This window comes from Ostrinia nubilalis, chromosome W (genome assembly GCF_963855985.1).
Source record: "Ostrinia nubilalis chromosome W, ilOstNubi1.1, whole genome shotgun sequence".
NCBI classification, from domain to species: domain Eukaryota; kingdom Metazoa; phylum Arthropoda; class Insecta; order Lepidoptera; family Crambidae; genus Ostrinia; species Ostrinia nubilalis.
In genome coordinates this window covers 9,329,227-9,356,328 of record NC_087118.1, presented here as the reverse complement: position 1 = coordinate 9,356,328, position 27,102 = coordinate 9,329,227, and the positions used below count along the sequence as shown (strand labels likewise).

At 36.4% G+C, this 27,102-nt stretch overlaps 1 long non-coding RNA gene across 1 annotated transcript in view; it reads left to right on the top strand.

Annotated features, from left to right (window-relative positions):
• Positions 1-23,261, top strand: part of LOC135086290 (uncharacterized) — a 53,893-nt gene extending 30,632 nt beyond the window's left edge. Inside the window, exon 2 of the long non-coding RNA XR_010260384.1 lies at positions 23,158-23,261. This is a non-coding gene — a long non-coding RNA (uncharacterized LOC135086290). The remainder of the gene's footprint in view (positions 1-23,157) is intronic.
• Positions 23,262-27,102: the final 3,841 nt, after the last annotated feature.

Genomic DNA, 27,102 nt, shown 5'->3' with positions numbered 1-27,102 from the left:
GCGTGAGTCATACATGTCTATAGGTACTTCTGCGTTGCGAGTTATGAGTAATTTATGTTTTAAGTCAATATTAGAGTCCCAAGTGTCAAGTAAATCGAAGCCAATAAGACCGTCGAAATAGCTATGAAAATCATACACGAACAAAGTAATGTCGCCTTCCTCTTTAAATTCATTAAAGCAAGGTAAGGTTATAGAGTGGTCGCTCTTGCTGGTAGCGTGAACGTTAGTTACTTGAAAAGGTTCATAGTTAAGTTGAACGTGGTTAAAGTATTTTTGGACGGCCTGCGGGCTAATAAAGGACTGATTGGCTCCTGTATCTAACAAGAGCTTTAAAGGAGGGTCTTTAATTTGTATGTAGCCCAGCTGCCTTTGGATATGAAAATTTACTTCTATTTTCGTTTGTCTGACTTCGAGACCTTCTAAAAATTTTCCTCATCAGTTGAGGGAATGCTATGTGCGGTTTCCTCGACCACGGGAGACTCTGTAGTCTGGTCTTGTTCATACTCATAGTAATAATCAGGGTATTGCTCGTAGGCATTGAAATCTGGGTAATAGTAGTCATACTGAGGCTCACAATCGTAATGAGGATCGTAATCATAAGTGAAGTCGTTGAAGTTAACTTCACGAGTCTTGAAATAGTTGCTTGGCGGTGGATTACCGAATTTGCGCCAATCATGGCCAGTTGGAGGTAACGGCTTAGGGGTAAAGGGGGCTACGCCGCTCATAGGGCGTGGGACGCCGAAGTTATGCGCGGGTTGCTGCTGAGGTCTTGCCAGTCTAAAGACATTACTTTGAGGGTTGTAGTTGGGAGGAAGGGCTCTGAACATCTGTTGAGTTCTGGTAGGCCCACGCGGGGGCTGCATCTGTTGCATATTATTTGGCCTCCACCCTTGTGTCGGTTGAAGTGGCATAAGATGTTGCCTGGATGGACCGGGAATATTAGGGTTGTATTGTCTGGAGTGGCCAGGCATATTGAACACTGGCATTTTCTGAGCAAAGTTATTTAAGGGCAAGTTATAAGTAGGCAAGGCTGAATTAGATGGTGACGGTTGTACCCACTCCTTCCTACTGGGGCCTTCATTACGTTGTTGCAAGTAAAGTGTGTTAAGTTCCTCTTGAACATATTCAAGGGCCTTTTCCATAGTTTGTGGTCTCATACAACGGATTCTAGAGCCCAAGGGATCTTTTAAGCCACGTAAATAGGCTTGAAGGGTGAGTTTACTATAAAGAGTGCGTTTTGCCTCGACTGTAGTAGGGACGGACTCGTTAAGAGTTATGTACGTCATAATAGTGCTATATAAATTTTGGCAACGTTCGTAAAACTCTTGAGGAGAGCTAGAACCTTGAGTTTGCATTGAAAGGTCGCTGTATAAAGCGGTCTCATCGCGATGGTCTGCGAAGTTGTTAATAAGAGCGCTACGTATCCCGCTCCAGGAATCGGAAATGCCACCGGAGTTTATTAATCTAGCCGCGGGACCGGTAACCTTGTTGAGTATACCGTTTATGAGCGCTAAATTATTTAAATCATTCCCTGGCCCGACCTTGAAATGAGCTACTACCAAACTATCGCACAAGTTAATAAACCGTGTTAAAATGTGAGGGTTACCATCGAATTCGGGCAGGAGCCTAAGCGACTTATAAATCGTGTCAATATCGTCATGAGCCATAGTTTCCTCTAAATTCCTATTCTCGTCTATTGCACCGAGCCTACTGGATGGCCTACTATTATGCACTAACGCACGCGAGCTTCTCGGATGAAAAATCTTGGCGGTTAAAATAAAACGTCACACACGAAATAAGACACAGAAAAAATATGCACAGTAAAATAAAATAAGAAAAATGTATAAGTAATTAGGAATAAGGGTTATCAGGACCTTGGAATAATCAAGGACAGATAGGTAAAACACTAGGAATATAAGGAATAGTAAGGATTGAAAGATTCAAAGTACTTACAGCATTTCTGGGGTATCACTTTCTTTACGGAATCGATGTCTGGATTCTCCTCAGTTGGACCACAGGTAGATTCGGGATAGTCACGGTGGATCGATGTTAGAAGCCTACTCTTTGACTATCCTACCGACTGCGCCAAAAATATATGGTCACAACGGAGGATGTAAAAAAAATGATTTTATTTAATAAATTTAATTATTACAGAGTTACAATATTACAATAGTGAGACTCGACCGATGCTAGGTACAAGAATGAATGTAAAATATATTAATTAAAATAACACAATGCAGTGATTGACGTCAATGGAGGCACGAGGCGCGTTTTCGGTTACTGGCTGTTGCAATCCGTGAATGGGGGCAATGCTGCTTGTGCGATATCCATACATTAGGGCTCCGTAACATGTGTGTGTGCATAATAATAATAATAAATTGTAATGTATTAAAGTGCGTTTGTGTATACTGTGATTGTGTGTGTCTAGACGTCCGCAAAACAGTCTCGATCGATCGAGTCATTCTGCGTGGTTGTGGCTATTCATAGCATCAGTTAAATCAGTTTGGCCCATAATCTTGAGCGCTTTAGTCGCATCGCATACCCACAATACAAAAATAATAAATAAACAAAATAAAATACATCAGTGTCAGATCAAATGTTTATACATATCACACTGTTCATACATATTTATAATAACATAGTACATAATCATATTCAACTTATCATTATTTAACGAAAATACAATTTAATGAGATCCATATTACAAATACAAAATGATATTAATAATACTGCAATTATGTATTTTGTTTATCATACTTACATTTGGATGACTCCCAGTGGGAGATGATGGGACACCTGTCCCATCTACAGCTCCTGCACCACAAGATGGGACAGGTGCAGGCACTGCAGAACACGATGGGACAGGTGCAGGTGCTCTGGAAAGAGACGGGACCTGCAATGACAAACAAAAAAACATGTTAGCTGCTAGCTAGGATGTGGCAACAACACATACCTAATATAACAAATACATACATATATGCAACATAAATCATACTGTTTATACATATTTACAATAACATACATAATTATTCAACTTAACATTATTTAACTGATATACAATATAAATGAGATCCATATTACAAATACAAAATGATATTAATAATACTGCAATTTTATTATGTATTTTGTTTATCATACTTACATTTGGACGAGTTCCAAAGGTAGATGGGACAGGTCCAGAACAAGACGGGATCTGTAATGACAAAGAAAAAAAACATGTTAGCTGCTAGCTAGGATGTGGCAACAACACATACCTATTAAAACAAATACATGCATTATACTTACATTTAAAGGTATTTGGACCTCGGGATTCCCAGCATAAGAAACCTCTCCTAGTAACTGGAGTATTCTACTCTCAGTTACTGTGAGAGGTTTCTTGGCTGGTCCTCCTCCAGTCCCTCGGGCGTGTTGCCGAACCTCGGTGTCCCGCTTCCGAGCCCGGTATTTTAACTCGTGCCAATACTGAAAAATTGGGATAAATCTTAGTCATTATTGTGTAATAAGTTATTTGTCAATATCAGTAAAAAATAAGTCTTACCGTTTTCCAGGCTGCGGCTTCTTTGGATGTCCCATCCCCTATACTATTCAAAGTGCGGGCCGTGTTGCGCCAGAATTCGTCCACCCGCTGACTGGCCAGGGCACCCCACACCATGCGCCCACGCGCAATTTCAGTGTTGGCCTCTAATAGGCTAAGTAGGGTCTCCACTTGGGCATGGGATATTAATCTTCCCCTTGGCACTGAAAATGAAATTTATTTTTTGATAATATGAATACCATTACCATTTATACAGGAATAATACGACTGTTATAAAGAAGCTTGGGTTGTTTTTACTTAATTTATACTTTGTGTTGTTTGTTTTTGATAGAATGCCTTAAAGTAGTGTAATCATTTATACTTACTGGTGTTTTTGAACAACGACTCACTTCTAAACTTTAGAAGTGAAAAAAACTTTAGAATCTAAAGTTTCAAAAGTTTTTTTCAGTTTTTTTGACACTTAACGTCTTTAGTCATATAAGCTTGACAGTTAACACTTGTCATTCACAGAACATAGATAAAAATACCACTTCTCAAAACACTTTTTATTTTATCATTTATTTAATATGGCACTAAGTTCGCCTAATGTTAAAATTTTGGCATTAAAGTATAAATAAATAAAAATAAATAAACATTTTACGTCGTTTTAAGTAGTCCATTAACGCCATCTATTGTAGAGTAGTAGTCAACTTAGCCTGCCATCTGGGGACGGGTAGTGGAAACTAGTATTTCATTCGTTCTATGCGTTTGGTTATATGATTTGCAGAGGTAAATTTTTAGTTCAAATTCAATGTTTTTATGAATAAAAGTATGTTATTAAGGTGCAATTATAAAATGTTATTAAAAAAACTGCATTTAAACATGAATTTGATTTATCATTTGTTAAAAAAAAATGAGTTTTAGCGTATGTTTTTCAATAATAAAACGCAAATCCATGAAACGATTATATAGGGTCCTTCTAAATCAGCTACGTTCCGTTTAATGGGAGCATGTATACGTCACACTGAATACGTTTCCAAAGTTTGAGCCAAAAATTCAGGCTAGTTTCCGAGATAATTAAGAAAACAACTTCATTTCTTATCAACCCAATACAACACCCTGTTCAGCTGATTCACTACTACACTGACAAAAATCCGCACGCACACGAGCTTACGTAATGGCCGCCATTACTGCCGTTGGGCCACTGGCCGCGAACACAAGAGTGCCGCCGGACGACGGACCGGCGGGCAGCGCCACTCAAGCTATTCTAGGGCTACTACTAGTTATTTAAGGAATTAAATTAAGCAGAAAATTAAAGTTTATTTATTTTTGGTAACATAAAAAAATCTTATGTGGTAAGTACTTATTTAGTGGCCTTAATGGAATGATGTTTATTCAAAAGTTCGTTAAAATACCTTTGCGCTTGCAAAAATCTTTTATTTCAAACGTAGCAACGAAACGAAGCAAAAAAGTTAGTTGCCGAAATCAATGACTTATTTTTATGCCATACACAAATGGGATAGTTACCATGACTATGAAATTTAGAATTACGGTTATTATTACGATAAAGCAGGCACATTTTTCATGTTAATTTTAATCGCTTAATATCCCCTTAGCAAATTAAAAATGTGATTCGTAATTGACTCGATTATAGCAGAAACTAAACGCTATCGAATTATCTACCTGTGATTATCGGCAGTCTTTAGTATTCCGAAGTAAATAATTGTTCCCAACTATCAATTTTAAACTGAAATAATAATCATTAAAATCATCGTAGAAACAAAAAAAAAATATAAAAGTAAATAATGATAGTTTTATTATTGTTAAGATTAGAAAGAATTTTGGAGTTGACATCCTTATTTATGCGTGGCGGAGTCGGTGGTATCAAAGACAGCCGTCCCTCACAATAGCCGACCGCGCTAGTGTTGTAAGAACCTCGAGTCTTTAAAGTCTTTATTTCGAGACTTGAGTTTATTTTTAAGACTAGGACTCGTTAGTCACATGAATAAGGGAATAATTGAGTCTTCCGAGTCCTTTCGAGTATTTTAAGTTCTTTGAGCTAGACTGAATTATGACATGAGTTGGTGTATACTAATAGGCAATAATGAGTGATTTCATCATCATCCGTATGTTATATGAAAATAAAATAAATCGCACAATACAAATGTAATATCAATAAAATTGCATTAAACGCAAATAATCGAATCAGAAGTATCCATCTAAAGACTGACGATTTTCGTAATCAAAAAGTTAAAACGGTCCAATAAAATAATAAACACACAGTCTTAATTCATTGCTATTTTATTTTCTTCAAACTTTTAATAAGTAAGATTCCAAGACTCGAGTGTCGTATCGTACAACACTAGCCGGCGCAGCAAACGAACTTGCCGCCGCCTTTAGACACGTGCCGCCGGCCGCCGGCTAGCGCAATGTACACTCACCAAAATAAAATTAAGAAATGCAACAAACTTTTTTTTACTATTCAAATTAAAATTGTGTTTATTGTTAAATCACAGGTACATAAGATAGGTCATAAATAAAAACCAAGTTGGAACGGAAATGATTCGGAAATTTTATTTAACTAATTAGGTACCTACCTACCTCATCTACTTTTCTATTGTAATAGAAATGATGACATTAACGATTAATTTAAGAATGGACTTTGATTTAGGATAAATGGAATATCAATACAAACAAATTGAAGAGTTTTATTTGCTTCAATAGCCTAATTTAATGTTTCTAAATAATTGACTAGGCCATTGAATTACCTTCACAAAACAATAAGTTTGATTAATTTTTAATTATTATCTGTTATAGGATATTTTACCATGAAATACTCAACACCGTAATTTAGATTCGAATCAATTGAACTCGAAAGCAAGCAGATAAAATAATAAACAAATAAGTTTCTTTTTTGTCGACTGTACGCTTATGCCAACTTTTCGGCTCTTGCTTTGGCGGCGTCGGCGTCTTTGTGTCAACAAAAGGCGTGCGGCTTGTCGGCATTTGTCGGCGCGTGCGCTTTGATTTAATTCAGTTTTTGACTAGCTTTCTTGTGTGAAGGTGCGTTTTGTAGTGCTCGTGAAGTGAACTATGACGCACAGGTGCACAAATGCAAATAAATTTACTAAGACGCGCCTTAAAAATCATGGCCTTTGCTGGTTGATTTTTCGATGGTATCGTGAGTCCATTTTACTGTGATTAACATAAGATAATAAAAGGATAGACAACGATATGAGAGTAGGCCTGATACATTGAAGTGATAGCTCGCCCAATCAGTCGATCAGCTAATCGGCTATCAGCTGTGACGACTGCTGTGAGTTGTTATGACGTGAGTGTAAACAACAAAAAAGTGTGCAGTGGTAGTGAGCGTTGTGTGTGTTGTGTCTCGTGTTCCTGTGCAGAATGAATACACTACAGCTTTGTTGTGTGAGTAAAAAATACAGCATGTTCCATTATGTAAGACGAAATGAATTTTTATTTTTGTTAGAAAATGTAACTTTGTAAAATCATTATAAAACACATACTCAAATTTGGTGAACTTGTTCAGTGTACCGTATAGATGCCCCCATTAAAAGGAATGTAGCTAGTTTAGAAGGACCCTGTATACGACCGGTCACTTTTCGGTCTTCATGTAATGGACAAAATTACACAATTCGAATTTAGTTATACGATCGATGATCAATTGTATTCATTGTCCATCCATGAACAACTTTACACAATCGCACCTCTGGTGTTTTCATTAAAATATAGGCAAAAAATCAAGAACACGATTGCATTTTAAAAGAACTGTTTAACATTAATATCAAAAGAGATACGAATTTTTTTCGTAAAAAAAAAACTTTGATCCTCATTTCCCACTAGAATGTAAAATGTATTTTCCCACTAGAATGTAAAAAGTAATGAAATCTAGACTTTGTCTAGATTTCATTACTTTTTAGAGATAAACAAGCAGTTCCATCGAGACTTGGCTAGTTTTTTACAGAATGTTTTTGGTGGGATTTCACTTCTTTTTGTAGAAAGTGGCAAAATTATTTAACGTCGTCGTTTTATCGACATTTTTTACGATATTAAACACAAATAAACTCAACGACCTTTAAAATGGACAACGAATCAGAATTGTTTTAATAACATAACCTTAGCGAACCTTACAATATAATAAACGAAATCAACGAAATGCAAATTACACAACATTCAACTTAATCGACGGGGGGCTCTAGAAAGGAAAAAAATCTGGACACCGCTTGCTAGTGCTAGCGCCATCTAGCGGTGAGCGATACAGGCGAATACCACGGTGCCGGAGTAGTATTTATTATGAATGTGGTGTTACTCCAGATCTTCGATTTTCCTAGTTTTTATAGTTTTCCCTTTATGTGGCCATTAAACCCTAACTCTGTACCAAATTTCAGCTCTCTGAGTTTATGGGAAGTACTAGTTCTATTTTGATGATTATCAGTGAGTGAGTGTCGTAAATGCGAAACTTTGCTTTCGCTTAACTTCGGAACTAAATGACCAAAAGACTTGAAATTTTGGATTTTAAGTACGTGATTATAGCTTACTAGATGACGAAAATTTCTGCGTTCTGGTCTTATCCAGAGGTTCTCAAATAGGGGCCTGAAAATGCGGCGAAATGGTTCCAGTAAAGGATGGTACGGCAGTGTTTGCTTCGCGCTCGACTTGGCGGGGGCACTGCCGTGCCCCCAGATATTGTATTATTGGCATAGCAACATAATATTCACATAGGATAGGTATATCGGACGACGAGGCAAAACATATTCAGATACCAGGATACACACACTATTACCAGTACAGAAAGAATACCATTGGTGGCGGAGTATCTATCTTTGTCACAAATCACCTAAAGCACTACCACATCGAAGAAATGTCCCAAAATGATAACCACTTACTATGGGTACATCTCAAAAAATTCTCAATAGATATTGGCGCAATATACAAACCTGGCCGTACTAATGTTAGTGATTTTCTGGACACATTTTCACAACAACTAAGCCGAAAAGAAGAGCAATAGTGTTTGGAGATTTCAACCTTGATCTACTAGATCCTAATAAATCTGTAAAAGACTATCAAGATACATTACAAGAAAATGGTTTTAAGTTAATAAATAACATTTCTCCTGAATATTGCACCAGGGAAACATCACAAAAGAAGACCCTATTAGATCATGTCTCCACAAACCTAAATGAAAACCAACTTCACATGGCTATCATGGAATTATCTTTATCAGATCACAAGCAGATATTTCTCGAGATCAATAAATACCAACCAAAATCAAAAAAGAAAATCCTCTACAAATCAGTCGACTTTGAAAAAACTACAAGATAAAGCAAAAGATATTATGAAGGGCAGAACAAACAAGAATATTGATAAATTTGAAAAAATATTGAGTAACTTGATTGATTAATATAAAATTGGGAAAACTAAAATCCTAAATGCACCAAAACAAGACTGGGTAAATGCAAAAATAATAACTGCAATAAACCGAAGAAACTTTCTATACAAAGAACATAAAAGTAAACCAAACAATGAAAACCTAAAAAATAAATTCCAAACAGAGAGGAAAAGAGTGTCTGATGAAATCAAAAAAATGAAAAAAGACTACTATTACAAACAATTTTCTGACTGCAAAAAAAAACCAAGAAAAATGTGGACTTTGATCAACAACCTTACTCACAACAAAGTAAAAGATATCTCAATACCGGTTAAGCTGGAAAAAGGCAGTCAAACAATAACAGATGGAAATGAGATTTGTGAATGTTTCAACGAGTTCTTCGCAACGATAGGATCAAGTTTGGCAGAAAGTATACCTAGTAAGTATCATAACAACAAGACGCACACGACTGCAACGATTGATTCTAGTCAGGACGGTTTTGGTTTGACGTCGTTAGGGCCAGCTACAATTGATGAAGTATTATTACTTATACAAAAATACAAAATACAAAATACAAAATATTTTATTTCATTACAAAAGTACATTAAATAACATACAGGGTTTGGAGTTTCCTTTTAAGCATACAGTTGCTTGTGTTAGGAAACACCGCTCTTGTGTTAACAATATTTAAGTAGAACTTATTCAAATCTCTATTGTACCGCGTGTCAGTGTGTGTGTGTGTGTGTGTGTGTGTGTGTGTGCGTGCGTGCGTGCGTGCGTGCGTGTGTGTGTGTGTGTGTGTGTGTGTGTGTGTGTGTGTGTGTGTGTGTGTGTGTGTGTGTGTGTGTGTGTGTGTGTGTGTGTGTGTGTGAATACTATGTATAAGGTTTGACTAGGTTTTCGATGTCGTCATAGTTTTTGGTCTTAAGCCACTCTGTGATTCTGTTTTTACACTCATGGATAGTCAACGGATAAATATTTAATTCATTGTTAAGGACATTATAAATAGAGGATGACAGTCTACCGTATTGACGTTTAGCAAAAGTAGTTTTGACCATAGCTGTAGGAACAACATTTTTCTTTCTTCTGCTATCAGTATTTATAAGTTTGATGTCGTAGGGAAAGTATTTGTGTATTTTTAAGGCAATCAGGAGCACATAAAGCTTACGTACACTAAGGAGGCCCGACGTCAGGAAGAGCATATCAGTAGGAAACCTGTAGGGTTTGAAGTACATAACTTTCACCAGCGATCTTTGAGCTCTTTCAAGTTCCAAAAATTTCATTTTAGATGCACCTCCCCAGATCGGCAGACAATAACCTAAAACTGATTGGGCTAATGAAATATATACTTGGTTTAATAATTCCTTATTTGCAATATGACGTAATATCTTGAAAGTCCAAATTAATTTTCTAATTCTATTTAAGATCAATTCAATGTGAACATGCCAGGATAATCTTTGATCAAATATTATTCCCAAATATTTAGTATGCTCAACTTTCTCCAGGTCAACGCAAGAGCAGTCAGAATCCGAAAAGTTTTTGCAATTATGAATTTTTATTTTGAAATCGGCAGCAGGTTGAGAACGATCATAAATGGAGAAACAGATATAGTGCGTTTTTGCAGTATTTAACGTTAAGAGGTTATCCTCGAGCCAATGTGATACCACTGTCAAGCCATTCTCAGCAGAATTTCGAGTACATTCCCAAGTTTTCCCAGTAAAAAGAAGAGCAGTGTCATCTGCGTACGTAAAAACACGTCCATTGGTCAAAGTCATATTACTGAGTTGGTTAATGTAGACAAGAAACAATGTCGGGCCCAGGACACTGCCCTGAGGTACCCCATAGGTTATATTTTCATCGTCGCTAATATGATTTCCTATTTTAACTCTCTGTTTTCGCTCCGACAAGTAGTCCTTAAATAACCGCAGCGGGAGGCCTCGAACACCAATGCTCTGTAGTTTTTCTAGAAGAATAGGCACAGAGACTGTGTCGAAGGCCTTTTTCAGGTCTAAGAAGACTACTAGACATTTGTTACCACTGTCCACTGCTTCTGTCACGGAAGAAGCTAGTGACATGATAGCATCTTCTGTAGAAATGCCTTGGCGAAAACCGAACTGTTGTGCTGATATTAATTCAAATTTATTTAGATAGCTTACGAGTCTGGAGTTTAAAATTTTTTCAAGAATTTTGGAAATGGAAGGTAAAACAGAGATTGGCCTAAAGTTGGATACATCGGTTTTATCGCCACTTTTGTATACAGCAGTTATAAGGGCCTTTTTAAGAGAGAATGGAAATATGCCCTGTTCAAAACATAGATTTATTAAGTGAGCCAAAATAGGAACGATTTGAGCGTGAGCGGCCTTAAGGAAAAGAGTTGGTATGTGATCCCATCCAGGCGCACTGCTAGATTTCAAATTCATTAAGGTAGTATGAACTTCCTCAAGATCCGTGTCATGAAGCGCAAAAGATGATATTGGCAAGTTTTGTTGCTTAAGGCGTTCAAAAGTTTTGGAGCCCGTCACATTAATTTTTTCAGCTAATGATTTACCCACGGAAGCAAAATAATGATTTACCCTATTAACGGAGTCTTCAGAAGTCAAGCCTAGGTCTAAAAGACCAGTACTGTCAATTTTCTTTGGCTTCCGCTGTGTTATACAATTGATAGCATTCCAAATTTTTTTAGGATCTTTGTGAGCTTTTAGTAACTGTTCTCTATCGTATTTTCGTTTTTGTTGTCTAATAAGGTTGTTGCAATAATTTCGATAACGTTTAAAAGTGATTTTTAACACCTCGTTGTATGGGTCAGACTTAAGTTTTTTTTGTAAAGCATTACGATTCAAGATACAACGATGTAATCCTGTTGTCATCCAGGGTTTCATTATTCTTAATTTAGAAGGAATTGATAGTTAAGACTCCAACACCAGCTCAGGCATAGACAATATAAATACAAAATCAATAAAATGTGTGAAACACCAAATTGCCCATGAACTCACTGACTGTATAAATCATTGTCTTGAAGAAGGTACATTCCCTAACAATTTAAAAATAGCTAAGGTAACGCCTATCTTTAAATCAGGCTCTCGGTCAGATCCCAGTAATTACCGACCAATATCAGTACTTCCAGTGTTATCAAAAATTTTTGAAAAGATTATTTATACACGCCTTCATACATACTTAGACACAATTTAATTCCTTTACCCCAAACAATATGGTTTTAGACCCAAGTCAAACACCCTTTCTGCAACTGTTGACCTAATCACAAAAGTTAAAAATAGCATTGATGAAAAAAACCTTTGCCTTGGTATTTTTATAGATTTAAAAAAGCGTTTGACACAGTTAGCCACAAAATTATTTTAGACAAACTAACAGACATTGGTATTACCGGTAGTGCCTATAACATTTTCAAATCATACCTCACAGAGCGCTCACAAGTTGTAAAGATAGCGGATTTTCAAAGTTCTACTACCCAGATAACCTACGGAGTTCCGCAGGGTTCAATATTGGGGCCTTTGTTATTTCTCATATACAGGGTGTTTCTTGTAAGGTGTCAAGCCGAAGGCAGGTGATAGGTGAGGACTAGACCTATCGATTTCACCCCCATGTATGTTCTACGATTTTTCATAGTTTAGAAGTTATCGTTAATTTTGTGATTTTTTCAAATTGTATGACCCAGTAGGCTTTAAATTTTTTTATCTTTTTTTTGGGTCGACTTTTCTCAGATTTCTTTTTTTTGACAGATTCCCTATTAATTGCAGATTTTTGAAAAAAATAATCAACTTCCTATCTTTGATGCAAGATACAAAATTTTTGCTAGAAACATAAAAAATATGCTTTTAGCGGAACATTTTAAAATTTTCAACTTAAAAGTTTAAAAAAAAAAAGAAATTCCATAGGTCCAAAATAATTTAAAAAACTGCGCAGTTTTCTGAACTTTCATAATAACACAAAAAAACATGTACTTAATAGGCCATTATTTTCTGTAATCGCTCCACTCAAGTGGCAAGTTGGAGATTCCGTTACATGTTTTTGACTTTCTTAGGACTAAGTAATGTTTGCAATCCCTTAAGTTTACGTTATTTAGAACACATTTAGAGACAATATCTGAAAAGAACATTTTTTATCCACAACGAGGAAGCTCTTGCCCTTCATCTGGTATCAAAAAAAAATCAAAAAAATACCATAGGGAATATGAAAATAATATTGATGAACTGCGGACAAAGCTGACTGAAGCACAAAACCAAATTAAAATGAAGAAGGTTTTTTTTTTTTTTTTTTTTTTAAAAGATTATTACCAATTTGTATTGCCCAAATTACTAATAGTCCCATTAGCCCCTCGTGGTAAGCTAAATAAGCTTGTGTTACGAGTGGGCTCACCACAATAGTCGAGCGGCGGTGGGATTCGAACCCGCGTTCCTCGTATCTCGAGTCGGCCACACCGACCCCTTCACCGTTCGGCTATCGTGGTTATAAATATATTGACGTTGTCGAATGTGCATTCAGGTCAACGGCGGACATTTTGAACATTTACTTTAAATTAAATCATTACACCCATTTTTGCTCTCTCTCTCTCTCTCTCTCTCACACACACACACACACATACATACACACACACACACACACACACACACACACACACACACACACACACACACACACACACACACACACACACACACACACACACACACACACACACACACACACACACACACACACACACACACACACACACACACACACACACACACACACACACACACAAACACACACAAACTCTTTCCCTTTCTCTCACACTCTAATATGTAAGTATATCGAATTTAATCGTAAAGTAGCAACCTCCACTGTGGTCTAGTGGTAAGGCCACCTATTTAGGACAGCCAATTCCTCTGTGGTTTAGGATTCCGAGTGAAGCTCGCTGATCATCCATCAGTTTCCATCAGGTCAGATGAAGGGCAAGAGATTCCTCGTTGTGGATAAAAAAATGTTCTGTTCAGTTATTATCTTTAAATGTGTTCTACGTAACGTAAAGATAGAGAATTGCAAACATTAGTTAGTCCTAAGAAAGTCAAAACATGTAACGGAATCTCCGACTTACCACTTTAGTGGAGCGATTACAGAAAATAATGGCCTATTAAGTACATGTTTTTTTGTGTTATTATGAAAGTTCAGAAAACTGCGCAGTTTTTAAAATTACTTTGGACCTATGGAATTTCTTCTTTTTTTTAAACTTTTAAGTTGAAAATTTTAGAATGTTCCGCTAAAAGCATATTTTTTATGTTTCTAGCAAAAATTTTGTATTTTGCATCAAAGATAGGAAGTTGATTATTTTTTTCAAAAATCTGCAATTAATAGGGAATCTGTCAAAAAAAAGAAATCTGAGAAAAGTCGACCCAAAAAAAAAGATAAAAAAATTTTAAGCCTACTGGGTCATACAATTTGAAAAAATCACAAAATTAACGATAACTTCTAAACTATGAAAAATCGTAGAACATACATGGGGGTGAAATCGATAGGTCTAGTTCTCACCTATCACCTGCCTTCGGCTTGACACCTTACAAGAAACACCCTGTATATTAATAATATCAGCAATCTTGACCTTAAAGGCGACCTATCACTTTACACCGATGATACCAGTCTGTTTTATTTTGGCCATAAAATGGACTCAATCGTTCAAGATGCACAGAATGACCTTGATCTTCTTAGTGCTTGCACACGTTGACTCGCGGGCGCGGGCGCGGGCGCGGTGACGAAATATCAAACATATGTAGTGATTCCAAGTGTTCACGTACGAAACGCACGTGCGGTCTAACTAGCGGGCAAGCTAGCGATTGGCGCGCGCGGAGCGCTCGCGGTAATTTCAACGCGTGAAGATGTTTGTGTGTGTTCATGTCAAACTAGCGGCGGCGCGCGCGTTTCACTCACGACGTCAGGTAAGTTCAACCAGTTTGATCTTGTCGCTAGAAACGATAGCACGTTTTTATCATGTCGTTCAATACAGAAGAGTTTATTAGTGCTATTCAGGCTAGAACTCCTATTTGGCAAAGTAAACACAGTCATCATATGAACAGAAATGTTGTTTAGTTGATAACGATAATATTAATTAAATTAAATAATAAAGAGGAACCTTGTTTGAATTTGATTTTGATTGAAAATTATAAATTATTTACTAAGAAAATCTTTTTTTTAAACTCACCTTATAGTTACAAATAGTCTTTCTTCGGGCTTTATACTTTTATGAAAATTTGTGTCTACTTTTGAAATATCACTCCTTATTGAATCCAGTATGTAATCAAAACAGTTGACACTCATCCTGGTATATCCAAAAAACCTTGAAGGATGTTCTCTAAAATTACGATATAAAGTATGAAATTCACCATACCGTTCTCTTTCTTTATTAATCTCGTGCACACCAATTCTAATTTTTAGCATCTCCCACTTTAGGTATGAATTTTCGGTTAAAAATAAAAGATCGTCGTCCATAATTCGACCTCTGACAATACGTCACAATCGCGCGAACGCCTGGTCGTCAATATGAACACGAGCTCGCGACGTTACCCGCGCCCGCGCCCGCGCCCGCGCCCGCGCGTGCCTACGTGAACAAGCACTTAGTGTCTGGTTTCAGTGCAATCTTTTAACCCTTATGGTAGCAAAAACCCACTTTGTAATATTTACCGCTAAAAACAAAAAAATCCCAAACTTTCAACCATTAATGATCAATAATATAATAATAAGCAAAACAAATACTGAAAAATATTTAGGACTAATTTTAGATAATCATCTGACATGGGAGCCTCACATTCGAAAAATAAGGGCCAAATTATTATCCTTGACCGGTGCCCTTCGCGCCATAGTTCGATGTTTACCACATAGTATACGATACGACAATGGCGAAGCCTCACATTGACTATTTGATTGAAATTTGGGGGTCTGCGGCCAAATCTAACCATAAACTTATACAAACATCACAAAATAAATTAATAAAAACACTATTCCAATATGACTACCTGACGGCAACAGCAAAACTATATATGGATACAAAATTAATGGACATAGACAAAACGTATAAATACTACTCATGTATTCTTATTAGGAACATTATGTCACAGGAAATACAAACAAATATTACATTCCAAACTAATAATGAATATCCCCAGCTAAAACGTTTAAGGAACCCAAACAAAATAATACTGCGCTCGCCACGAACTAACTTTGGAAAAAAGAACATTACTTTTGAAAGTGCCCAAATGTATAACAAATTACCAAATAATATTAAAGACGTAAAGAGTACGGACGCATTCAAAAGAAAACTTAAAGCCTATTTACTTAATCATCCAGACGCAAACAAATCACAATGATTTATCATTATAACTTGCGAGACGCTTCTAGCTGCGCTTATCCGTGTAACGGCCAAAACCCGTTCCTTTTGTTTCGCTTCACTGTAGCTCGATCGCTCGTATTGACAGTGCCGTGTGTCGTCTTGTTTAACCCTTTCGGACCGCTCCAATACAATTGTGCGGGTTACAAAATCGAGATTATCTCATTAGTTTTACATCGGAAGTGGATGGGCTGAGTATCGTACGATTGTGCGGCATGCGTTCTTTCACCTCCCGTGCAAATTTTGTCCGAAGCGCAGTTGGTGAGCAGGTTACAACATGTACAGTTCATGACTGATTGCGCTCCCCGACTTGGCGAAAGAAAGTACCTACTATGGTTTTATTTTGTAATTGTAGTAATATACAAGTTATTAATTAGACAAATAGATAAAAATAGCATCTTTTTGTGATAACAGTGACTACTTGTAAGCAAAGACTTTGGCGTAACGGCTTAACGAACTTTACTGACACAATTGTATCGACGTGGGCCCTACAATACCTTATGCGTATTTTAAGTTTCTCATAATTATTAATTTTCCATGGTTTCCGCACCATGTTTCCGATTTTAAACGACGCTACTATCGCAGAGATACTCAATGCATCTGGGGATGAGAGTGATGACAACGACAAAAGCTAGTTTCGGCTACTTCAGATGAACTACTCCTCTTCTTCTGATGAAGGCTCAGACATTCATGACGATACATACCTCTGAGTATGCAAGCGGCATAGCAGACGAAGCCCTTCAATCGTCAACATCTTCCAGGAGATGCTGTTCATGATCCAGGAGATATTAAAATTCCATAGGAATATTTCGAGCGCTATATTTACTGTTGAGCTCATGGAACAGATGGTTTTGCCCACAAATCAATATTAAATGGCAAATACTGGTATAAAATTGAAACCTCATTATTCCTTACGGGTTAAAAATACGTTTTTCGGAATACATGCCATTGATAAAATTTCCAAAACCCTTACAATTTTGACCCTCACAATTGTACGTGGGAAGTGAAGGGCCCAGTTTGATACAATTGTTGGTATATGAATTTTCCAAGATGGCGGCGGAAAATCTGGAAAATTATAGCAGATTCGTAATCTGCGGCCCCAAATTACCTAAAATTCATTTTCAAAATTACAAATGTCTTTCTAGTTTAAGCGCGGGTCCGAAAGGGTTAATGATACCAAAATACCCACCCACACTAACTTAGTTTAGCACGCTCGCGTTAAAAACGTTTATTTTAATATATTGTCTTTATTTCTAAGTTCTCATGTAAGTGAAGTAATTCTTATGAGAATAAAGTTTCTTTACCCGTATATTTTTGTTTTATTAGGCTAAGTGTACGAATGTCTGTATAGTTTGTCTGTATATTATTAATATGTCTAACGGTACCATCCGCGGTAGAACATTATTATTGAAACTGACTCAGATACTGGATACCTGTATTATCGTGACATTGGTTCTGCTAATAAAATATTTGATTAGATTTGACTTAATTTAATTTGCTGACAAGCTTGATCACATTTCTCAATTATATTGACTTCTTTATTCTTACCTATAATGTAAAAAATTAAGAAGAAATAATATAGGTACATTTATTTGGCACATTAAAACAACAAATTACAAATTTGGACAGCGTATAAATTAATTTGGTAATAATGCCAAAAGGGCTTTCACTCAGCATAATGCCGCAGTGCGTAGCACTACAACGCTAGTTTTCAGTGGTTGCTGAGCGAAGAGGTAGGGGAAGCCCGGGCAGCACGAATACCTTAAGAAAAGTGGCAAAAAAACCACATAAATATTCAATCAACAACAGTCTATTAATTAATAATTTGTATCTTAGGTAATCATCTTTAGAATTGTAAAGAATAAACTTAGAAACTTAAACAAATTCTACAATAAAAATGTCATTAAAAAAAAAGTTCCAATTATCCATTTTGCCCGACCCCCCTGGGCAAGACGGATATGTACAGTAATAACTGCTTTAATCATTGCAATCATCACAATAATCTTCTTCTATTTTATAATAAATCTGTAGAGAGGTCAATTCTGTACATGAAATATATTTTCAAAATAACTATCAGGGGGTGATTAGTACAGTTGCCGCGAATACTCGCTATTATTCGGTATTCGGCATTACTCGAAATTTTATTGATATTCGTCGAATACCGAATAATAGCTAGTATTATTCGGCATTCGGCGAATAGTCGTCTAAAATAAACTTTTAGTGACCAAAAAAACTAATGAGTTAAAAATAATCATATTTTTATTATTTTCCCTAACAAAACAATACACAATATCAATTATTATTTATAATATGTACCTGTGCCTATCATATTCATGAAATTAAATTAGTTAGGCTTTTTAATTAATATTTAAAATCCAACAGAGGCAGATTGTGGTGCAAAAAATCATTTTTTTCTGCACGTTCGGGAGCAAGTCGTATTCGTTTTTCCTCGTAAATTAAACCTGCCTCGGAAAATAGTCTTTCTGAATAAACAGAGCTTGCTGGTGTGATTAAGTATCATTTAGCAAGCTTACTTAATATAGGAAATCTATTCTTATTGGTACTCAAAGTCCACCATTCACATGGGTTTATTTTTCTGTCAGCCTTTGCTAATGCGATGTAGTGGGCGATTTCTTCAGCATTCTTGGGGTGCTCTTCAGTAGGTTGCTCTATAGATGATTCTTCAAAACAAGCCTAAAAGGACAATGGGCAAAATGGTACCCGGCTCCAATAGATATGCTTCTAGTGTCATTTGAAAGGTCTTACCAAGACGAACAATTTTTACTATGGCCACCAGCCTCAGATCTGGTTGTGTTCGAAGATAAACATACTTTTTTGCAAAATGGTACCCGGCTCCAATGGTTATGTTTGTAGTGTCATTTGAAAGGTCTTACCAAGACGAACAACAATTACTATGGCCACCAGCCTCAGATCTGGTTGTGTTCGAAGATATACATACTTTTTGTGTAACCGAAGTATCAATACGTGTCCATCGTATGGTACCTACTTAGGTTATGCGAGGCATGAAGGGTTTACTGCTCCAGCATCCTTCCATCTCTTTAATTATTGACAGGGATGATTGTGAAATAAATGTTTTTATTTGAAGAACTACTACCCCCTTATCAAAAAAAAGTTATACCTAGGATGAACCTTGGATTAAAATGACTTTTCCACACCAAATAACAATTTAAGCCAGAGTTCAACTAGGGTGTAATTTTTATTAATAAAGGTTTTATTTTTCGGGTTTTATAATGGGTTGTTAAAGCAAATAAACCCACAAGTCCACCCACAAGATGGACCGACGACCTCATAAAGGTAGCGGGAAGGCGCTGGATGCAGGCCGCCACCAACCGGCCATTATGGAAATCATTGGGGGAGGCCTATGTTCAACTGGACGTTCTATGGCTAAAATGATCATGATGATGATGATGAAAGCGAATAAAGGGCTAATAGCTTGGGTAGTTCATCGTAGGTATATTCCTTTCCTTTTCAATGTTTTTTTTAGTTACATTAATAGATTGTAGTCATAATACATACTCGTATACATGGATGATGTGTTATATTTTCATTTATAATACTTAGTGGAATTACTACTTTCAAAACGTGAATTAGAACTGGCCCCATAGCAGACATCTTCCTACATCTAAAGGCCTTTTGAAATATATATTGGTTATGGCTATTGGAGCGGGTACCACTTTCCATACATTGTTGCCCATCATCCTTTACTACATATATGTAGGTATAACATGAAACAGATTTCTTTAACTTTATTGTTTTCTTTTCTCACAACCTTAGAAGAAATTACAAATAATTTTAATATTTTTATGTCGAATAGTAATGTCGAGTTATTCGACTATTCGCCAAAGTGAATGGCGATTAATCGGTATTCGACTATTCGCTATAACCACTATTCGCGGCAACTCTAGTGATTAGTGATCGATACTGATGCCAAAAATGCAATCAGTAAAATTTTTGTCTGTCTGTCTGTCTGTCCATCTGTCTGTCTGTCTGTCTGTCTGTCTGTCTGTATGTTCCTTATAGAAACAAAAACTACTTGACGGATTTTAACGAAACTTGGTACAATTATTCTTCATACTCCTGGGCAGGTTATAGTATACTTAGGAATTCCCACGGGAACGGGAATTAGCGGGAAAATCCTTTTGTATGAAAAATCTAAACCGCTTAAGTTAGACGCTTGAAATTTGGCATGCAGGTACCTTAGTAAACGTAAAGCTTAGTTACAACAGGATATTTCAAAATTCCCACGGGAACGGGAGTTAGCGGGAAAAAACATTTGTATGAAAAAATCTAAACCGCGTAAGATAGATGAAGGGGGTAAAACGGGATCCACGCGTACGAAGTCGCGAGCGGCCGCTAGTACTGAATATAAGGTACAATCCTCGTGTGCCCACTTCTTGCATTGATTGCACTCTATCCAATCCTCGGTAGGTGGTTCAGTGTATTCTTCTGAGCACACAACATAAATATTTTGTTTTCTCCATCTGATTTTTATTTTTGGTCATTTTTCCTCTTGACAAGTCTTGTTTGGAAGTTCTTGTTTTCAGATGTGTGGTTTTGTTAGGGCCTGCTATTCAGTTATGGCTGTCTTTACCTATCCGTTTTGCCCATATCCGTTTTGCCCAAAGCACCAATATTTAAAAGTTGTATACCCACCCGTTAAATTTCTACCGGTGAAAAAAAGCAACACACACAAATTAAACTTAATTTAACATGCAATCAACTAAACAGAGTCTATAAGTCAACACTTAATACGTAATCAAAGAAATCAACACACATACCTACCTTGCCAAAAATCGTAAGAAAATACCCAAAAACATTTGATTTCGAATTGACAAAAAGTTCACGCATGTATTGTTTTGGTGGAACTATCATGGCGTGGCTGTGTTGCTGTTTTACAGACCCGCAAACGTCCAGTAGCGCCATGTGTTGTAGGTTTTTAGTAAAATCGATTATTCTTCTTACCCACATTATGCTTCTTGCCCGGGCTTCCCCTATGTACCTATCTCAAAACATTCATTTTCATCAAAGTTGATTCAGCAGTGTAGTTATTAGTCAAAATAACTGTAAAATATTGTCTAAGTTAACGATTTCCTTTCCAATCGCTAACAATTAATTTCCACCCCTTTTTTATTCCCACATATATCACGTCCTTCCACGACTAGCAATTTTGATTTACAACGTTGATTATTTATTAGCACCGGTCGATAATTAATCATTTTGTGCATGCTAGTGATTATCGCACCCCTGCTACTAAGTGGTTATCAGTTGTATTTTTCAATATACAAAACGAACATCAGTGCCAAGGAACAACTGCCATTTTTCGATAATAGTTATTGTGATGGAAATCGCTTGTTTATAATCGTTCCACATGATAGCTAATATACAGTGTGTCCGGGCTTGTAGTGATCAAACTTTAAGGGCGTAATCTATGGACAATTTTATCGATGAAAATACTTCAAATTTAGGGCTTGACCCATTTCTCGCAAAATTACATGGATTTAAGTTTTGATTTTTAAGTTTTCACCTCTTCCTTCAAAAACAAGTGATAGCGTGGGTAGCTTAATACTAATAAGCAAAAATTTTCTATCATGCGATAGCCAATAAAATTATCTATTAGCAGAAGTAGAAAACAGATACAAGTTTTATACATTTTAAGGGAGTAAGAATGGATTTAATTAGAAAAAAACATGACTTTTTTCACTTCTTTTTCAGTTACCTATTCTCCAACACAAGAAAATCCAGGTCGTTAAGGTATGTTTTATTTGCATTGTATTATTAGTATTTGAGCTATTTTACAAAACGAATGTAAATTTATTAGTCTACGTCTATTAGTTCCGACGTAATTGTTGAACAAAGATACCCCTTCCCAGCGGTTTCCATAGTAATCGGAATAGGTTGTGTGATTCTTTCATGCAGTGCATTTTCGCAAGTCGCGTGCGCTATGGAAACCGCTGGGAAGGGGTATCTTTGTTCAACAATTACGTCGAAACTAATAGACGTAGACTAATAACACAGAATACATAATAGTAGCAACAGAAATTGCACTCCTTTGTGTAGGATCAGATGCCGACATTTTAACGGTAATAATAATAAAGCAAAACGCACATGGTGCATTCGAAATCGCACCTTACTACTACCTCACAAGAGCGCATTTTTTTGTGTTAAGAATTGATCTACGTCACCGCTCAAGCGTCAGGGTTGTATGAGCAAAGTAAAATAAATAAAAACTTAATTTTAAGAAGCATTTATTGTATTTACGATTAGAAAACTTTAATCTAGTGGAGTTTGTATAATCGTACCATCTCTAAAGTACCTATTAATAAACTTCAGTGTTGCGATAATTCGAAATTAAACAAACAGTTTTAAAAGGTGTAGTGTCGGAAAATAGACACGGTGAAGTAATGAAGTAAAGTTAATGTTTTTATTAGCTAAAATAATTTTTTTGCTATAGTTTTTTGTCATAAGTATTTCAAAATAATTTATTATTTAAAAAGTGTAGTTTTTAGGGTTCCGTACCTCAAAAGGAAAAAACGGAACCCTTTTATAGGATCACTTTGTTGTCCGTCCGTCCGTCTGTCAAGACCCTTTATCTCAAGAACGCGTGAACGTATCAAGCTGAAATTCACATGAAATACTCAGGTCTATTGTCCCTTTAAGCTGTGAAAATATCAAACTTCTAAGCCAAGCCAATCAAAAGATACAGCCGATTATGTCGATATTTTCAACAAATTTTCGACACTCGCAAAGGAATCAAAACCTACAGGATACTTCCCGTAAACTCAGAATCTTGAAATTTGGCATAAAGCATTGTCATATAATGCAAATATAGGAAAAATTGCGAAAATTACATTTTTTTAGTTATACACTACTACTTTTTTATCACCGGAAAATTTTTAACAGGTTATGTAGAAATGTGTGAAAATTATAAAGTAAAAAAAAAAATTAAATTTTTATAAAGTTAATTTTTTTATTAAATTTTCTTTAGTCCCTATTTTACGCGTCACAGCTGGGCCACTCCGCTGCTCGTTCATTCAGTAGAGTAGTCGTACGCGCTCGCACATTGATCTGTCTGTCTCGCTCACGCCTTGACCACGCTTCCAGTGTTATTATTACTAATTTAGACCATTATAATGCAACATTTCAAGTAATTTTGAGTTCTAATAAGTGTTTCATTACACTTACGTACTTCTTTACGTGGTATTCTGACTGTTAACACTAATTGTAAGTTAATAATACAATGAAATACCTACCTACTGTGAATACGTTACGAATACACACCAATGTGTCGTTACGAGGCTACTACGACTTTAAAAGAAATATGTAATTCAAAGATCTGCCAAAACAGCGGCTTTCAGTGTTATCATCACAGAATAATAATAATGTATTACTTAGCTACCTATCTTAGGCTATTTTTATTGCAACATTTCAAGTAGGTAATTAGAATTGTAATTGAACGCAGGGCAAAGGACGAAAACAGTAATTTAGTAATTACGTAATACGTCACGTTGTATTTCTGTGAGTTTTTAACACTAGTTAATAATAATACCTACTGTGTAACTCCAATTGAGATCGCGCGTCGTTCGTAGTTCGTGAATTTAAGATCCGCCATAACAGCTGAGTGGTGCGAACAGTTTTAGATGGTGGTTTTAGTAGGCGCTTAGGTAAAATAATAAAAATAATTCAACTTTCCATTCATACTTACCCGGGCTTAGGATCGGCCTTAGGACCGGCAAAATTCAATGCTTTGATAAGCACCCTGCATCGTGCTGAAGTGTGGCTGTCCCGGTACAGTCGCAAAACTGCACTACACAATTTCTCCGGCCAAGAATAATAATGCACGTATCATTTTTGAAAAAGCATCTTTGAAAAAGAGGCTGACAATAGTGACTGAGTTTCTTGCGCTGCTTCTTCTCAGCACTGGCCCATTTATTGTCCTGAAGCAGTGGTAGGGTTAATACTGGGACGTGTAAAAGTGCTTTTTTTAAGCCTATTTACAGAAATAAATGAGTTTTAATGAGTTTTTTTTTAATTAACACGTATTCACGTGAGGTGAATTGGTAAGACAACGTAATAATTGCACGACACTATTGACTTGATTGATACAATGTTAACAAGACACTTCACGACCGATAAAGAGCTCGCGCGCGCGCAACTGACCGACCGCGGCCGGCGGCCGGAAGAGCGAGAGGGCGGCGCGGGCCGCGGCCCCGCGCCGCCCTCTCGCTCGTGGCTCGCGGGTGATAATGGCCGCACAACAAACGTACACCGCCGCCTTTAGGAAGTGTCGGGCCGGCAACGTCGCATCTCTCTCCATAGTAACGGCGGGCGGCCTTGCGTTGAGCGTAAATAGTGCTAGCGACGCGTGTGTCCAAATATTACCAATTTTGGGATGAAATTTTGAGTAGCTTTATTTAACTTTTTTTTTTGCATAAATAGGATCAGTATCAATAACTCATTACCCAGATTTTTTTTTTCCGGTGATAAAAATGTAGTGGTGTATAATATAATAAAAATATTTTAATAAAATTAAACTTACTACCTTATTTCTCACGAACGAATAAAGGTATCAAATTGAAATTTATACCAAATACCTAGATCTATTGTCCCTTTAAGAAGTAAAAAAATCAAACTTCTAAGTTAACGCGATCAAAAGATACAGCAGTTTATACCGACACCTTAGACGAATTTCCGTCACACGCTAGGGAATCAAAACCTACAAGGTACTTCCTGTGAACTCAGAATCTTGAAATTCGGCACGAAGCAACGTTATATAGTACAGATAAAGGAAAAATTGCGAAAATGATAAATTTGAAGTTATATAAAATTTAAAATATTATTTTTGCTTACATGACATAAAATATTTTTTTAATAATTATAAACTTACTACCTACCCTTTTTCACATGAACGCGTAGAGATATTAAAGTTGAAATTCATATCAAACACTTCTTAAATCTAATTGCCTCTAAACTGTGAGAAATTCTAAATCAACGCAAAAATTCAAAACGCTGAGGTAGGTACCTACCTATAATGCAAATATAGGAAAAATAAATAAATAAAAAATAATCATACCACATATTTTTTTTTTATAAAACTCCGGACTTTGACGTAATTTTGGTTTAAGTGAAATGAATGGTGTCCATTGGCATAGCTACAGGTTTTACCTTAGAATACTTGTTTTATATTTGTAGATAGTTACCCTGCCTAAAAAAAAACCCTAGCTACGCCAAAGCTAGCGTTATTTGATAAGGATCAGATATAAACACAAAATAATCTTGCGTGCATACCAATGTTATTTATACCATTTTGCAAGGGGAAAGGGATTTGTGGTTAGCCCTGACTACTTAAGGACAGGAAAAAATCAAATGATACCGCGAGCTAACTACGAACAGCGCCATCTATTGACAACCGTGCGAACTACGTAGTGTCGTTGCTCGGTGATAGGTGTTGCTGATTGCAGCTCATTGTTACAATACTTTTTATTAAAATCGGATTTTATTCCGGAGGTTTTACAATTTCTTACTACTTTCGCAAATCATTACAAATGAAGAAAGGAATTTACGGTGTGGTACCCTCAATGTACAATTAGATTTCGAGCGATACCACTTTTGGGCATTCTCCTTTTAAGTAGTTACTTTCCCCATTGTAATGTTATGAATTTCATTTTGCAATAAAAATACCATAGTTATGACTCGATTGTCGTAATGAACGAACTTTGTAAACCTTGCAGGTTTGTACGGAACCCTCGGTGCGCGAGTCCGACTCGCACTTGGCCGGTTTTTTTTTTATTATTTAAATCACTACAGTTAATTATTATTCCTAAATATTACAATTTTTCATTAAAGAAGAATAACAGTGCTGTTGGAACAATAAACCTTGATTGCGACTATGATCGACCGAGCGTGTATAGATACACGTGTGCAAACAGGCGCGTGGCGGCCCGGACTGATTTGCAACTTGAAGTTGTCGCGCGCTGTAGGTAATTATCTCGGCCGGCATAGGCGAGTGACGGAGGCCTGCTAATAAGTTTACATTCGTTTTGTAGAATAGCTCAAATACTAATAATACAATGCAAATGAAACATACCTTAACGACCTGGTTTTTCTTGTGTTGGAGAATAACTGAAAAAGAAGTGAAAAAAGTCATGTTTTTTTCTAGTTAAATCTATTCTTACTCCCTTAAAATGTATGAAACTTGTATCTGTTTTCTACTTCTATTAATAGATAATTTTATTGGCTATCGCATGATATAAAATTTTTGCTTATTAATGTTAAGCTACCCACGCTATCACTTGTTTTTGAAGGAAGAGGTGAAAACTAAAAATTAAAAACTTAAATCCTAGTAATTTTTCGAGAAATGGGTCTAGCCCCAAATTTGAAGTATTTTCATCGATAAAATTGCCCATAGATTACGCCCTTAAAGTTTGATCACTACATGACCGGACACATTGTATAATATCGGCTTTATCCCTGGCTATGCAAAATGACTATTACAACCCTGCCTTTTATACGCCTTTGTACCTTTGATATTGTACCCTTGGTGATTGAATGGTGATAACCATTGAGGTAATTTATACAAATTATAGAACACTACACTACTTAGGTAGGTATGATCCATACAATATCAGCGATTTAGTTGCTTGCCAGCTTTAGACGTGTTATTAAAGTTACAACACTTTTCTTTCTTTCTGGAAATAATGTGAAATGTATTTGTGCTGTGACTGTGACAAAATGCTGTGATGTGAAGATGTTGCACATGTACATAAACTTAAGGAATACGGCAAAGTGCCAAGGAATAACTTCCTA